At 45.3% G+C, this 15,212-nt stretch overlaps 1 protein-coding gene across 3 annotated transcripts in view; it reads left to right on the forward strand.

The window, feature by feature from the left end:
* The window catches only part of LOC146784177 (synergin gamma-like), a 228,742-nt gene that overhangs the window by 102,737 nt on the left and 110,793 nt on the right, over positions 1-15,212 (forward strand). Inside the window, exon 2 of one of the 3 annotated variants that reach the window (XM_085633592.1) lies at positions 8,731-8,814. The exons of the other annotated variants lie outside the window; for them this stretch is intronic. The gene's annotated coding sequence lies outside the window, so the exon portion shown is untranslated. The remainder of the gene's footprint in view (positions 1-8,730; positions 8,815-15,212) is intronic. 3 annotated transcript variants of the gene reach the window in all.

Below are 15,212 nucleotides of genomic sequence, written 5' to 3' on the forward strand. Positions count from 1 at the left end.
TTGCGCTATAATAAAAGCTGCACTCTGTGCAGACACGTGACGTGGCTGGCGCTGATTTTGCAGAAATAGTGAATGAGCTGCATTTGTTGGTTACTCACCGCTCCCTTGGACCACCGCTCGAAGTCCTTAATCATCAATAATTTGTGCTCTTAAGCAATAGGAACTGCTAACAGGCAGAGGCTGCAAATTAAGGCAATTACAACATTTTGAACTTTAAACTTTATCCGCAACTTTTGTCTTCAATGAATTATTTTATTAATCCAGGGCTTGCCTTGGACACACTTTATGCAGCGACGGCTAAAAGAGCAGCTGCATTACCATGTCGGCCACCTGCAGCCCCCGCTCGTCTCTGCTGACCGTCTGCTGAGTTGGGGCCAGCTCAGAGCAGTGGCGTAACAAAACTTGAGGGGGCCCCACTGCAAGGTATGTGGAGGGGCCCCCTCAGGGCTCAATCAGGACCTCCCGGGCTGGAGAATTATGTTGAGGGGGCCCCCTGGAGCTTGGGGGCCCTCCCGCACTGCAGGGGTTGCGTGGGCCTGTGTTACACCCCTGAACCCACTAAAAGGAACTGTTAGAACCCACCACAGACCATCACCGACGTCAGTAAAGTGGAAGCCAGGCAAGACATGTCATCGTCAGCGAACTGACGGTATGCAGCAGACGTCTCCGAGCCAGCGGTCGTGTCCTGCACCCCTCAGGTTTAACTACGGGTGCCCACCGAGAAAGTTCTGCTGCAGGCAAAGTCACCAGCCCACGTCTGATGTCGTCTAGCCACCTGACTCGAGAGACTGATGGACCCTGTGGTATCTAGTTAACTGTTTGTTTTATCCCCACAGGTTGGACTAACACTTTGTTTGTTCCTCAATAAAGTTGGGGAGGAATGTAATGTCCTGCGAGACACGTTCTAGTGTCCCGCAGGAAGCTGTTATCCCAGCCACTCCCTCGAGGGCGGGGCACACTGCACCCCCAGACCCATCTATCACAGGTGCCACGAGTGACATGGCCCAGTCAATAAAAGGGCCCAGGTGCACGTGCTCGTGGCCAGTTATCTCACTATACTGCCGCGTGTCAGTGTCTGTCATTTCACATCATGTGGGCCTGAGGCCCAATACTACACTGGCGACGAGGCGGGTAGCCAACCCCGCACGCCTGCAGCTCACTGCTCTGTCGTCTCCCTCGTGAGGAGGAAATGAGCCGCCACCCGTGACTGCTGGGAAGGTCGGGCTTCATCTCGCCACGTGGTCCTCTGCTCTCACGAGGCCCAATACTACATTGTTGTTTCTATTTTCTTCCCCTCATGTTATTTCGTTAATGATTCGATATGCTTTAGCATTAGTTTCTTTGCTTTCACGTTTATTAACTTAATTGATATTTCCATTACGATTCATTCTCTGTATATATTGCGCTTTCTGTCTGACTCTCCTCGTGCAAAAGTATCAGGTGATTTATCGCCAGAGCTGAGTGTAAGTATCCTGTTGAATTGTGTATCCCCTAACTCAGCCCGAGCAGTGATCAGCTACTTCTGTCTGAACCTGCCAGGGCTGAGTTTCGTTTCCGAAAAGTGCGAAAGAGCAGGGGATACACGATACAATGGGGTGACCAGATATTGCACAACACCAGAATTTCCGTATATTTACTGCTTCTTCTTTCCAAGCACACTTCATTATAGTTGCTCGAATACACAAATAGCATGAACATGAGGGAGGACTGTGTAATCGTGTGTCTTCATAATTGAAAGACCTACCATCCAATAATAAGACCCTTTACATCTATGCTACCTTTTGAGCGTCTAGTCCCCTATTCAATCCATATCCACTTAATTACACTTCAAGTTGCTTTAAATTCACACCTAGCACCATCCGATATAATAGCACCAATTGTGAAAATTTTAAATACAGTAGTACTGCAAGTTTCCTATTGATAGAACCATATTCATCCATTACCTCTTACCAAAAGCCCAAGTGGAGTGACTCCAACTACACAGACATACCAGTAAATTCGCCTCGATGTATTTCTTGATACAAAGTATTCAGGTGAAAATTAATTCACCTGAAATGCACACATACTGAGAAAATATGGAAAATGACGTCCTAATGGGGTAAAGGTGCTATGCGATCAAATCCCCATATTCTTTCACTAATTAACCTGTATTCATTGCACATTCTAACCCAGGGATAAACTTAAAAGTCATAAGGTCATATTCACCTGAACTTTCAAGCTGTGTCAATCTGAGTTATATATGTATATATGTCATCAACTTAACACTAAATGGTCTGTAGCTAAAGCAGATCTACAGAAAGTAATGCATCTCGTTTTCCACATTCAGTCCTAACTCTACCACTCTTAGCTTGTTAATCCATCTTGCTTCCGCTTGGCGGAGTCTCAAGACTAAGCGCTTCCCCCAATCCGGATCCTTTTCTATTCTTTGTAGCTCATGAAAATTGAATTCTGTTGTTGTTGGGTGACGTTCCCTGCTGCCTTATCTGTGAATGAATTATCATTTACCGAGGTCCAGAAGGGCCAGACGTTTATCAAGTTATGATCATTTTCATTTCAACACGGAGAACTTTAAGGAAACGCATAAAGTAAAAAAATGTTTGCTAGATACTTGGCAACTAAGAACCACATCGGAAGCAGATGTCTTTGATCGTGGATGGCACAGGCTCATTTGGAACAGCTGCTTTGTTTGCTCATACAATTAATTTTCCGCTGCAGCAATGGGCACATTTAAATTGAAATCAAATCTTTGTAATCTTGAAGGCAATGCAGCAAAAGCTATTTAGGCAGTTTGGAGGTAATCGTTATATTTATCTATTTTCGGCCCGTATATAAACATGTATGTGTAATTTATTGTTGCCGAAACTGCGAATGATACTGCACACATGGGAGCTATAATGCCAGTTTATTAGGATATTACTTGTGATTGCCTCAAATGAGTATTTTGGAAGTATTTCTCCTATATTCAGTGTACTGTAAGTATATATGGAGCAACCAAAATGTCAATCTATTAGATTTAAAAAGGCTGTTGATCAGCCGAAGCGCATCTCTTTTCAGAGTTTCCTGAAGCATTAACAAGTGCATCTTTTCTGTATTGCCTGATGGAATAAACTTGGAATTGCCTCTTGTCTCCGACCCATGTTTGCCTTTGGAGTAGGGCTATACATGGGACAGCAAGCAAAGGGATTGTTTTATGGACATGACTAAAGTGCACTGATTGCAAGTAATTATAAGAACTGTGACATTTATACCTAAACATGTATTCCAGTCAGATTGCTGCTTCTAAAAACATGATTGTTTTGATTTTCTATTTAGACCATAATGCATCATTCGCAACTCCGATTGGCTGGTGTATCAGAAGTACCGTTGGTATAAAGGACAGCAGTCACATGATAAGTTGATTTGCCTGCTACACCCATAAGTAAGGTCAGGAGACTGAAACGTGTCGGGGAGACACTCTTTGTGTTATGTCCTGGCGAAAATAAATAGATTGGATGCTTTTAGTTGAGTGCCTCTCTCTTTCTCTGTGGGGTATTGGAGAAGTGATATATATATATCTGTATATATATTCACTGAAAAAAACATAGGTTTCAGGGGCATTATAGTTAGCTTGACTTTTCACTCGTACAGTGATGTCACTGACCATGTCATGAGTGATGTAATATGTGACGTCATCAGCAGTGTATTGCGGGCGCGCGAGTTATAGTTAGCTGAACTAACTATAACGGGGGAATTTCAATGGTTTTGTACGAGTGAAAAGTCCAGCTAACTATAACGCCCCTGAAACCTATGTTTTTTTCAGTGAATTTCTAAGGTTTTTTAAATGCTAATTCCTACCTATAACGTGCCTGAAACCTATGGTTTTTTCAGTGAATTTCAAAGTTTTTTTAAATGCTAATTTCTAACTATGCCTACAGAGATAGGACATGTGAAGAAAGAAGAAAAAACGCACAGAAAGAAAAAAAAGAAATGCAGAAAGAAGCAACAGAAGTCCTCAAAGACGAAGAAAAGTGCAGGAAGAAGGATAACGTGCAGAAAGAACAAACAGAAGAGCAGAAAGAAGCCTTGTTGCAAAATCATCCTGTACCCTCAACTTTTTCAGACGGATACTGGTGGTAACTGAGTCTGACTAACCAGTCCTAGAGCCAGTGCTATGTTAATAGACACTCAGAATACAGTGAAAACACCTACATACACTTGGGAACACTATGCGTTGGGGTCCCCCTGTGATTAGCATGACCTCCTCTGTAATCCCCTAGTGTATAATAGGGCAGGGGATTAAAACTACCTCTTAAAACACGCCACAGGGCATGTTTGCACACGTCACCTCAGGCCCCGTCCCCTCCCTTCCCCACTGTGTAAACACGCCCTGTGGCCGTTTTAAGTTGGGAGATTAAGTCCCCTTGAATCCTGAGGGTCCCTAGGGTCCAACTAGACTACTAGGTACCTCCAGTAAGCGCCACAGAGCTGCATTGCAGAGAGATGTAAAAAGGGGCACGGCCTAGACCACCTCTCTGCAACGCAGCGCAGTGACGCTTACTGGAAGCACCTGGTGGGCTAGTTGGCCCCCAGGGTCCCTCAGGATTGAAGGGAATTTTATTTTCCCTACTTAAAACGCGCCACTGGGCGTGTTTGCACACGTTAACTCAGGCCCCGTCCCCTCCCTTCACCACTGTGTAAACACGCCCTGTGGCCGTTTTTAGTTGGGAGATTAAGTTCATTTGAATCCTGAGGGGCCCTAGGGTCCAACTAGCTCACTAGGTACCTCCAGTAAGCGCCATTGCAGAGACGTGTAAAAAGGGGCACGGCCTGCACCACCTCTCTGCAACGCAGAGCAGTGGCGCTTATTGGAAGCACCTGGTGGGCTAGTTGGCCCCCAGGGTCCCTCAGGATTGAAAGGGAATTATTTCCCCAACTTAAAACGCGCCACAGGGCGTGTTTGCACACGTCACCTCAGGCCCCGTCCCATCCCTTCACCACTGTGTAAACATGCCCTGTGGCCATTCTAAGTTGAGAGATAAAGTCCCCTTGAATCCTAAGGGTCCCTAGGGTCAAACTAGCCCACTAGCTACCTCTAGTAAGCGCCACAGAGCTACGTTGCATAGAGGTGTAAAAAGGGGCGTGGCCTCAGAACACCTGTCTGCAACACAGCTCCCTGGCGCATACTGGAGATACCTGTTGGGCTAGTTGGCCCTCAGGGACCCTCAGTATTGGAGGGGAATTAATTCCCCAACTTACAACTGGCCAGGGGGCACGTTTGCAGAGTGCTGGAAGGAGGGGGCGTGGCCTCCGGCGCGATGCCAGTCTTTTATTTATTTTATTTTTTTAAGAAGGAGGGCTGTGTGGCCCCCCTTCTTTTTCTAATTTATTGGCCCTGGGGACACCATCCCCCAGGGACTGCACCCTAATTTTTTTTGTTGAAAAAAATTAAATTTGGAAGGGGGCCATGTGACCCCCCTCCTAAGGCCTTAATCGGCCCCGGGGACCCCAACCCCTGGGTCATGGCCTTTTTAAAAAAAAAATCTTTAGGAGGGGGGCTGCGTTGCCCCCCTTCTCAGGCCACTTATGGCCCCGGGGACCCCATCCGTCGGGGCCGGCCTTTGTTTTTTATTATTTAAACACTTAGGACATGCTGGACAAACCGTATGTACCTATCACCATGACGATTTGCGTGATATTCATTAAAAGGCGACTATGCATACAATGAATCCACGTGGAATGTATTTACACCGCTAGTGAAGCTCTGACGTGTCTGACCCCCTACCGTGCCTAATCCCGGCGCCCCCGCCGGTGGGAACTCTCCGAGTAGACACCCTTGTCATTTATTTATACAAACATGGGTATCTATTGACGGGCCCATTTAATACACACGCACACCAAGCCATTCAAAGGGGATTCGACAAAAATTCTACCAAACTATGCAAGAAACCCCCCTCACGGTTAATAAAACACACATCCACCGCCGGATGTGTAATACTTTTTATGTTACTCTGTGGAAAGGAGACAAACCTCACTTGAGAGTCACAGCGTGCTCCTGGCTGAGCCCAATGCTGTGTTACACCCACCAGTGCCCGCCGAGTGCCACACACCTCTGTGTTGTATTCCACCAGCTAGTACGTATGCTATGACACTCTCTAGCCCATGTGCAATGTAACACCACCCCGTGAATATGTCATGCCACACTTGCCTTCGCACGGGTTATATTGCCCCATCTAACGTGTCTTCCTCAATGCCTATGTTATAATGCATAGCGCTATGCCATACATATTAGAATCTGGGATCCATATCTTTGTCACAGTGCATATGCAACGTTACACTCCCCAGCACATATTTTATATTACTGCTTTAGAGACTAGTTAGGTTACACAACACTGCCCTGTGCATATTACACTCAAAGGCGCATATCGCATAGCACGCGCTAGTGCCTGTGCTATCTTGCGCTCTCCAATGAATCTGTCATTGCGCACAATGTATTGCATATTATATTTCACGCCCCGGTTCATCTTATATCACACTTTTTGTATAGTTTATACCATATACTATATCTAGTTTTCATTTTCAATCGTGCTCTCAGGACTATGTTCTATAAAACACTGCGTCCACCTACCCTTTTCACGGGCATTACATTTTGCGAAGTGGGGTGGAGGGTCAGGGGGTGTTTCTGCCAAGTGAGCCTGGAGTTACAGTCACAAACGTCCTCTTCTTCTTGAATAAAAGTGATATTATGCTACATACTTGTTCATATTTTAAGTAGTTTGCACAGACACACATTTTAAAAACAATAAAGTTCCTAATACCCACCTTCTCTGAACAGTTAGCTTGCTGCCCCATCCACCTCCTCCCTATCCTCTGTTGTCTGAATCCATGGACTAGCCTCCTTCCTCCTGCCATGCATGGTCTGATGTGCTGCCGCTGCCCTCCATTTAGCATGATGTACCAGTCCACTCCACCTGCCCCCCATTGCCCAATTCTATGGCCCATCATTGACCTCCTGCTTAGCCTCTGTGCTTAGCTTGCTGCCCCTATTCTCCTTCCCCCTGCCCTCCGATGTCTTTGTGCATGCCCCTGCTCCATCCTTTTTGCCCACCATGTTCCATTGACCTGCCACTCCTATCTAATCTGAGTGTTCTGTTGAGCTGCCACTCCCCTCCCACCTGCCTATCATTGTCAGATGACTGTAACCTGTCCCAGCCACCTCCACCATGCCTGTCCACATGCCACGCCCCTATCCCCTTCCTCCTGTCCTCCATGGTCCATTTTACTGCCACACCCTTCTGCCCTCCCTGGTCTGTTGTGCTGCAACTGCTCCTCCTGCCTGCCCCGCGCGGTCTGTTGTGAGGCCCCTTCCCCTGAACTCTCTTGTCTGTGCCCAGGTCCTGACCCTCCCTTCTATCCTCCATGGTCCTTTGTGCATGCCCCTGCACCCTCCTTCATGCCCATCATAGCCATTGTGCTGCCACTAACCCTCCCGCTTGCCATGCATGGTCTTCTGTGCTGCCATGGCCCCTCCCACCTTCCCTGTGTGGTCAGCTAGCTGCCCCTGACCCTCTCCCATCTTCCCTCCATGGTCTGTGTGTATGTCATCATAGTCTCACTGTTGCTCTCCATGGTGTGTCTTCTTTCTAGTGCCCATCCTGCCTGACCTCCGTGGTCATCTTGCTGCTCCTGCCCGCCCCTTGCCCCCAGCCCTCTTGCCCCCAGCCCCCTGTTTCCATGTGCAGACCCCTATTCCCTCCCTCCTGGCATGTCTGTTCCATTGTAATGCCCCTGATCCTTCCCTCCTGCCCTCTATGGTCTGTTATGCTGCAGCTTTCTCTCCTGTCTGTCCATTATGGTCAGCTAGCTACCATTGCCTCTTTCCCCTCTGTTCTCTGTTGTCCATGTGCATGGTCCTGTCCCCTCCCTATTGCTTTCTATGGATTGTTGTGCTGCACTCCTGTCCCGCATGCCCTGTGTGATGTATTGTGCTGATGCAAACCCTGATGCCTGCCCTGTAGGGTCAGTTTGGTGCACCTCTCCATGTCCCTCCTGTCCTCTGTTATCCGAGTCCATGACCCTACCCCAATTCCTCCTGCCTACCATGATCCAATGTACCATACTTGTGAACATTTTGAACTTGGTAAGAGGGAGATTTTGAAAAACAACTGGGGTATTGATTTTCCCCTTTGAGTTACATTGAAAAAGAGGAGACTGTAGACAGGAGGCAGATCAAATAAAGCCCATTTGAGCTTAAAAACATTGGACGTTTCCTGGCTGAAACGGGTCTGTTGGCATGTATGGTTGTACTACCACTGCCTCTTCCTTCGGCCCACAATGGTCTATTATATTGCCACAGCCTATCTTGCCAGTCCTGTATTGTTGGTTTGTTGCCTCTGCCCCCCTTTCCACTGCCCTCCATAGTCTGTTGTGCTGCCACTGCCCTTCCTTCCTGCCTTCAATTTTCAGAGTCCGTGCCCATGGCCTCTGCCTCTCAACAGTATCCCAATGAACAACTAGATTGCTAACATTCTATATTTATTACAAAAGTGTGGAACGCCTGACGTCATCTTGATGTAATCAAAACTGTAATACCTAGAGCATTTCCTTTAGAAATTACATATATGAGAGGGTCTTATTTGCATCAAAATTATAGTTAGTGCTCTAAAAAACTAAAATGAGGACATATTTTCTGAGTTTTCAAATAGCGACAAAGAACTATTAAATTATTTTTATTCTTTATCTTTTTTTATCCAGGTGACCATTTGATTAAATGTTGCTCTTAGGGGAGAGGAGGTGGTGTTACTTCCAGAACTGCAGACTTTGCAACTGGGGAACCAGGTTAGTGTTTCTGCTTCAGCTCAATATTCTGTGATGCTGGTCAAATCACTTAATCTCCCCATGTCTACAACCAAAATGAATTTGATCTTGTGTGATGTAACCAATGCTCATGTAAAGCACTCCAATACCTGACAATCTGCACTATATAAAACTGCAAATACACAAAAAATAAGTGTTTTGCACACTTCTGTCATTGGGCTACATGTGGGCTACATCTGGGGAATATTTGTGCTGCATTTGGGCTCTTTTGTCTCTGGTGGCCATCTTGGGAGATTTATTTGTTATGAAGTCTCCTAATTTCCTCATTTACTGCAGTCTCCTCAGTAGGAAATGCTTTCAGTTTTTTACTTAGATTCCATCAATAAGGTATTCAGTTATGTCACACATTTGCCATAAATTCTGAATGTTAGCTACTGCTCACCACGGAAGTCTGCTGCTGGTATTAAAAGTGCATGTTTCAGTCTGCATATCAGAATTTTTTTATGAAATAGAAGAGGATTTGAGAAGTCCCTCAAAATGTGCCCTAATTTTTCTTTCTTCAGCACTAATCATAATTTCTATGGCAAAATGAACCCCCTCATTGTGTTCCTTTTTAAATTAAATGTGTTAAGTGTTACCAGTTTATTCCAATCAAGATGACTTCAGATGTGCCATACTTTTGTCATAAGTAAGACAGTAAGTGCTCTATTAAACAGCATATTAACAACCTTTCTCGAGCAACACCATCTGCTCGATCCCTCCCAGACTGGTTTCCGCCCAAGGCATGGGACTGAGACGGCACTGTTGGCAGTCACAGAGGAGTCCAGGAGAATCTTAGATCGGGGAGGTTTGGTGGCAATCATCCTCCTCGATCTGAGCGCGGCATTTGATACCGTGAACCACGGTATCCTCCTGCAGTGCCTCCTGGACATCGGAATATATGACAAAGCTCTGGAGTGGTTCAGATCTTACCTGAGTGACAGATCTTTCCAGGTCTATGAAGGTAATGTCACCTCCACTAGCAAGCCTCTAAGGTGTGGAGTCCCGCAGGGATCATCGCTAAGCCCGACGTTATTTAACGTCTATATGAGGCCACTGGCTGGGATCGTCCGTTCGTATGGTATTAAGATCGTTACCTACGCGGACGATACCCAGTTGGTGATCTCTCTGGCACGGGCAGGTGGACCCTCAGCTAATGTAGACCTCGCCGGCTGTATGGAGATGGTCAAGAGCTGGATGACCAAGTCTTGTCTCAAACTCAATGGAGACAAGACTGAGCTCATGCTCCTGGGTCACAACGTACCATCCACCATAGGCACTCTCTGGCCTCCCAGCTTAGGCCCTGCCCCTGTTCCCAAAGACGCCATCAAAAGCTTGGGTGTCTGGCTTGACAGGTCCCTGTCTTTCAATCAACAGGCAACAAAACTATCTGCCACCTGCTTCGGCATCCTGAGAATGATCAGGAAGATCTTGCCTCTTCTCCCCTTTGAAGCAAGGAAAACCGTGGTTCTGGGCCTGATTCAATCGCGGCTGGACTATGGTAATGCCTTGTATCTTGGAGCTCCGGACTCCACCCTGCGCAAGCTGCAAATAATACAGAACTGCGCAGCCAGAACACTCTTACAAATCCCCCGCAGATCGTCAGCAAAACCCGGACTGAGGACACTGCACTGGCTCCCTGTAAAGGAAAGAGTAAACTTCAAATCACTCTGCATTGCTCACCAGACTTTCTGGTCCCTAGGACCGGCAATCAATCTCCCCCTCATCACACCCTATATCCCCACAAGACAGTTGCGCTCCACCACTGCGAATCTAGCCATTATGCCGCCAATAAAGAAATCAAGGTCCGGAGGCCGCTCCTTCTCTTACAATGTAGCTAAGAAGTGGAACGCTCTGCCCCAGTATCTTAGATCCAATCCTGATATTCTCTCCTTCCGCAAACAGCTGAAAACGCTCCTGTTCACTACATAACTGTGGAGCTGAATCTGCCTCCTCCTAACCCAAACCTCAGTTGGTATGCTCAGCGCTTGGACACCTCAGGGCAGCTATGTGCGCTTTAGAAATCGGAATTCATTCATTCATTCATTCATTCTAGTTCTTCTTAAGAACACTCTGGGACATTCTGTCATTGAGCTATACTTGGGCTACATCTGGGTGATATTTGGGCTACATTTGAGTATGGTACCATCAGCAAATGATTTATAATGTAACTAAAGTCTTAAAACCTTCTATTAACTGCAATGCTTTTTAATGAGGTGCTATCATATATATTGGTCCCAAGATGGCTGCCAACACTTCTTGGATGAAGTACTGACAGCCAATCAGATCTCACGATGAGATGTGTGGTTAGGCTCCGCCAAGAAATATCTATCTTTTTCACTCTAATTTTCTCAGGAACTACTGAACGGATTTACACCATTTAAGCAAAAGGCACCAGTCTGAACTGAGGACTACCTCTTTGCCAAATTTGGTGTAATTCCGTTCAGCAGTTCGGGCTGTAGCTGCGTCAACAGGTCCTATGGGAAAATGCATGGGAAAAACGTGTTTTGGGACCCCCCTTTTTTCTGGGCCCCCGCTTGACGAATCACTATGAGCTGGCCAAAAGTTTGGAAAATTTTGCGAAGATTCGTCAATCGGCGCCAATGTTATTCCAAATAGAATGTTGCGGATTTCCTATGGAAATAGGTCCGAACTATAACTACCTACCGGCGACTGGCAGTAGGTAATATATATATATATATATATATATATATATATATATATATATATATATATATACATATATCAAACCTGCCAAACAGTGCGGCGCACTGTCAACGCCAATCCCCCTTCCTCTTACGACGTGGCCCGCGGTGAGAGGGCGAGCCTCACAACACACATAGAAATGCCGTAACTCCTTGCTGAAGGTAATCAGCAAGCTGCGGACACATTATGCTTTCAAGCGATGATTTATTTAGGTAAAGGCAGAACAACTCGACGCGTTTCGGGAAACACTCTCGTGATCAAGGGAGTGTTTCCCGAAACGCGTCGGTTTGGTCTGCCTTTACCTAAATAAATCATCGCTTGAAAGCATAATGTGTTCGCGGCTTGCTGATTACCTTCAACAAGGAGTTACGGCATTTCTATGTGTGTATATATATATATATATATATATATATATATATATATATATATATATATATATATATATTTATATATATATATATTCCAACACAAGAGTTGCCTCCAAGGAAGAGCCTCCAGGTAGATTCGTGTTGCACCAATTTAATGAAAAGCAGCAGTTTAGATTCGGCAAGAATTGGCTTCTTAGTCATTACGCCATACGCGTTTCAGGTTTTCCCCTTCTTCAGTGGCGTTTGATACAGGCAAAACTGAGGCAAACATGCGCTGTTAGTCATATTTATGGATCTGCCCCCAGTGGGTGTGGCCACCCTGAGGCCTTCTGGTCCATGTAGTAGTGCATCGGTTTTCCTCATGTGAGGTTGCCCAAGTGTTGCGTAACGTGGGCACGCGGTGCGCATAGCGCACCGTGTGCCCACCGTGCGTGCACGGCACTAACTGCGTAAAGTGGGCGCGCGCACCGCGTGCTCACTGTGCACCGTGCGCGCACGGAACGAACTGCGTGAAGTGGGCGCGCACGCCACGAACGGCGTAAAGTAACTTAGCATTTAAAAAAACGTACAAATTCACTGAAAAAACCATAGGTTTCACACACGTTATAGTTAGGAATTAGCATTTAAAAAACCTTGCAAATTCACTGAAAAAACCATAGGTTTCACACATGTTATAGTTAGCTGGACATTTCACTCGTGAAAAACCATTGAAATTCCCCCGTTATAGTTAGTGCAGGCAACTATAACTCACGCGACCGCAATCCTCTGCTGATGACATATGTGTCTTTATGAAAAAATAATATTTGTAATATATGTATAGCTAAAATTTAATGGAAGAAGACATAGACAAATAAGTGTCTAAATACAGTATTAGCATCAGCAGAGGATTGCGGTCGCGTGAGTTATAGTTGCCTGCACTAACTATAACGGGGGAATTTCAATGGTTTTTCACGAGTGAAATGTCCAGCTAACTATAACATGTGTGAAACCTATGGTTTTTTCAGTGAATATATATATATATATATATTTATATATATATATATAAAACATTTTTGCTGAAAGGTGTTGTGCTGGTTGGAATAAAGGCAGCTCTGTGAATCCGCTGTATGCCTTGATTTGTCTCCTCAATGGAGTGATGCTGTTTGGATACATGTGTGAGGCCACTGGCATGCTCGGGCACCCATCCTCAAGTTGTTTGGCGGAAGGAGTGGCAACCTCTTTTTTGTAGTTCTTTCAAGGTATTGAAAGCTGCTAAACCACCACAGCCTGGAAGTAATGGGAAAATGCTGACAATGTCGAGCCATGACTGCATGGAGATGCACAGTTTATTTAAAGCTACATTTTCAGATGAGTTTATACTGGCGAGATACGACTGGGTGTAGGAGATCACAGAAAACAAGTTTATCTTAAAACTTGACTTTGGGGCACCAATGATAAAATTGAAAAGTACTGGAAGTGTGAGAATGAAATTGTTATGTGCACAACAGCCCTGTTGCACAATCATCTTGTGCCCTAGGTACCCCGTAACTTTTTTGCTGACTGGTACTGGTGGTAACTGACTCTGACTGACCCTGGGCTCTGTCTAACCAAGCCCATGGCCAATGCTGTGCTGAAAGAGATGCATATGATACAGTGAAAACACCTATATACACTAGGGTACACTATAGGTTAGGGTACCCCTATGATTGGCATGACCTCCCCGATAAGGCCCTAGTATATAATAGGGCAGGGGAATTGAAACTACCTTTTAGTCCCTAGTATATGATAGGGCATGGCAGTTTAGAGGACAGCAGCCCTTTCTGCTTTTAAAATGCAAATTGTGCCAACACTTGACTTTGGTGTTTGGGGCACTTACAATGTTATAAAATACAATATTGGAGCATATTAGATAACCCAAGGGTCTCCCCTAGGTGTCCCAAGTGTGCAGGAGCAGGTATTTATAAGGAGGATCTTTATAAAATTAGTTTTAGATGCCCTGGGTTAAGTGAAACTGCACATTTCACTCCCCACATTGTGATAAAGGGCTTCACAAAATCGACTTTTGCACTAGGAGCACTGTGGAGTGAGGATCTGCAATATTTTCACATATTTAGAACCCCTAAAGTCTCCCCTAGGTTTTTCAGGGATGAAGGGTCCTTATAAAAGATGTTTTTATAAGACCTGGTGCTGGAAAAATAGTAATTTTTCTCAGTGCAAATCCCCTGCCACATAGGTTAACACGGCAAGAAGTTATTAACTAATAATTATGGCTAGGAGAATGCAAAAAATGCCATTCAATGACTTTCTAGAATGGTATTAATAAATCCAACAATATGGTATTGTTGAATTTCTCCTAAAGATTATAGACAAGAAGTTATAAGACTTTCTTGTCTGTAAACCAAAATTCTGCCTTCCAGTGGTCTGTCCTGATTGGTCAGAGTTGAGTGGATTAGCCAGGCTCCTTTGAAGAGGTCATAAATAGCTCTTGGGGTTAGCCAGCTCCTCTTCGACATAGGAATGCCAGAGCAGGGGGAGGGGTCATAAACTATATCATTCAATGAAAGGAGGAGACAGTCAGAAGACACCGGTTTCATTTACACCTCTGCTCTTTGAACCCAGCCAGATGCTAGGATTAAAGAAGGAATAAGCAGATGTCCCAATAGGCGCTATAGGTATTTATGGGCTATATAGTGCTAAATCTTTAAAAATTTATATCTCCGGTTTTTTACATTGGCTTTTTTCCTATTTTTTGGTCGAGCCTAGCAGAACACGCATGCGCTACTCTATTGGAGTCTTTATGTAATCACTGTAAACTTTTGTGTGTGGATCTGACTCCCCCATGCATTTGGTTGGCTGTTGGCTGTGTCAATTTTAAATGGGAGGCTTGAAATGGTTAAAAGCGGGAGCATGTCCCACCTCTTTTACAAATGTTCACTCCCACAGCGTTTTTGCTTGCGGGAGCGAGCAGCGGCATGCAGGCTGGCAGCTGCATTCCTTAAATTCATTGCAGCGCGCACACCACTCGGGGGGTTGTTGCAAATGTAGCGCCGTTTAAGTCTCTCAAGCGTCGCTCTTCTTTGAAGTTAACATTTTGCATGTCCTCGCTTGATTTGAATAGCCATGTGGTGGTTTAGAGATCGGCTAACAGCTGCCTCCCGTTCCCGATCTCTTAAACCTGCAGAAATGTGCTGTGCCCTTCACTCCTGTGAAATACAAGTTGATTCCTAGAAGATGCACTTCAGGAAACTGCATGAGGGGGAAAAACCGCTTATCTACGATAATATTTATTCAGGATTTTAAACGAAGAACACAATACTGCAGCCGCCA

Source organism: Triturus cristatus, chromosome 11 (genome assembly GCF_964204655.1).
Source record: "Triturus cristatus chromosome 11, aTriCri1.1, whole genome shotgun sequence".
Taxonomy (NCBI): Eukaryota; Metazoa; Chordata; class Amphibia; order Caudata; family Salamandridae; genus Triturus; species Triturus cristatus.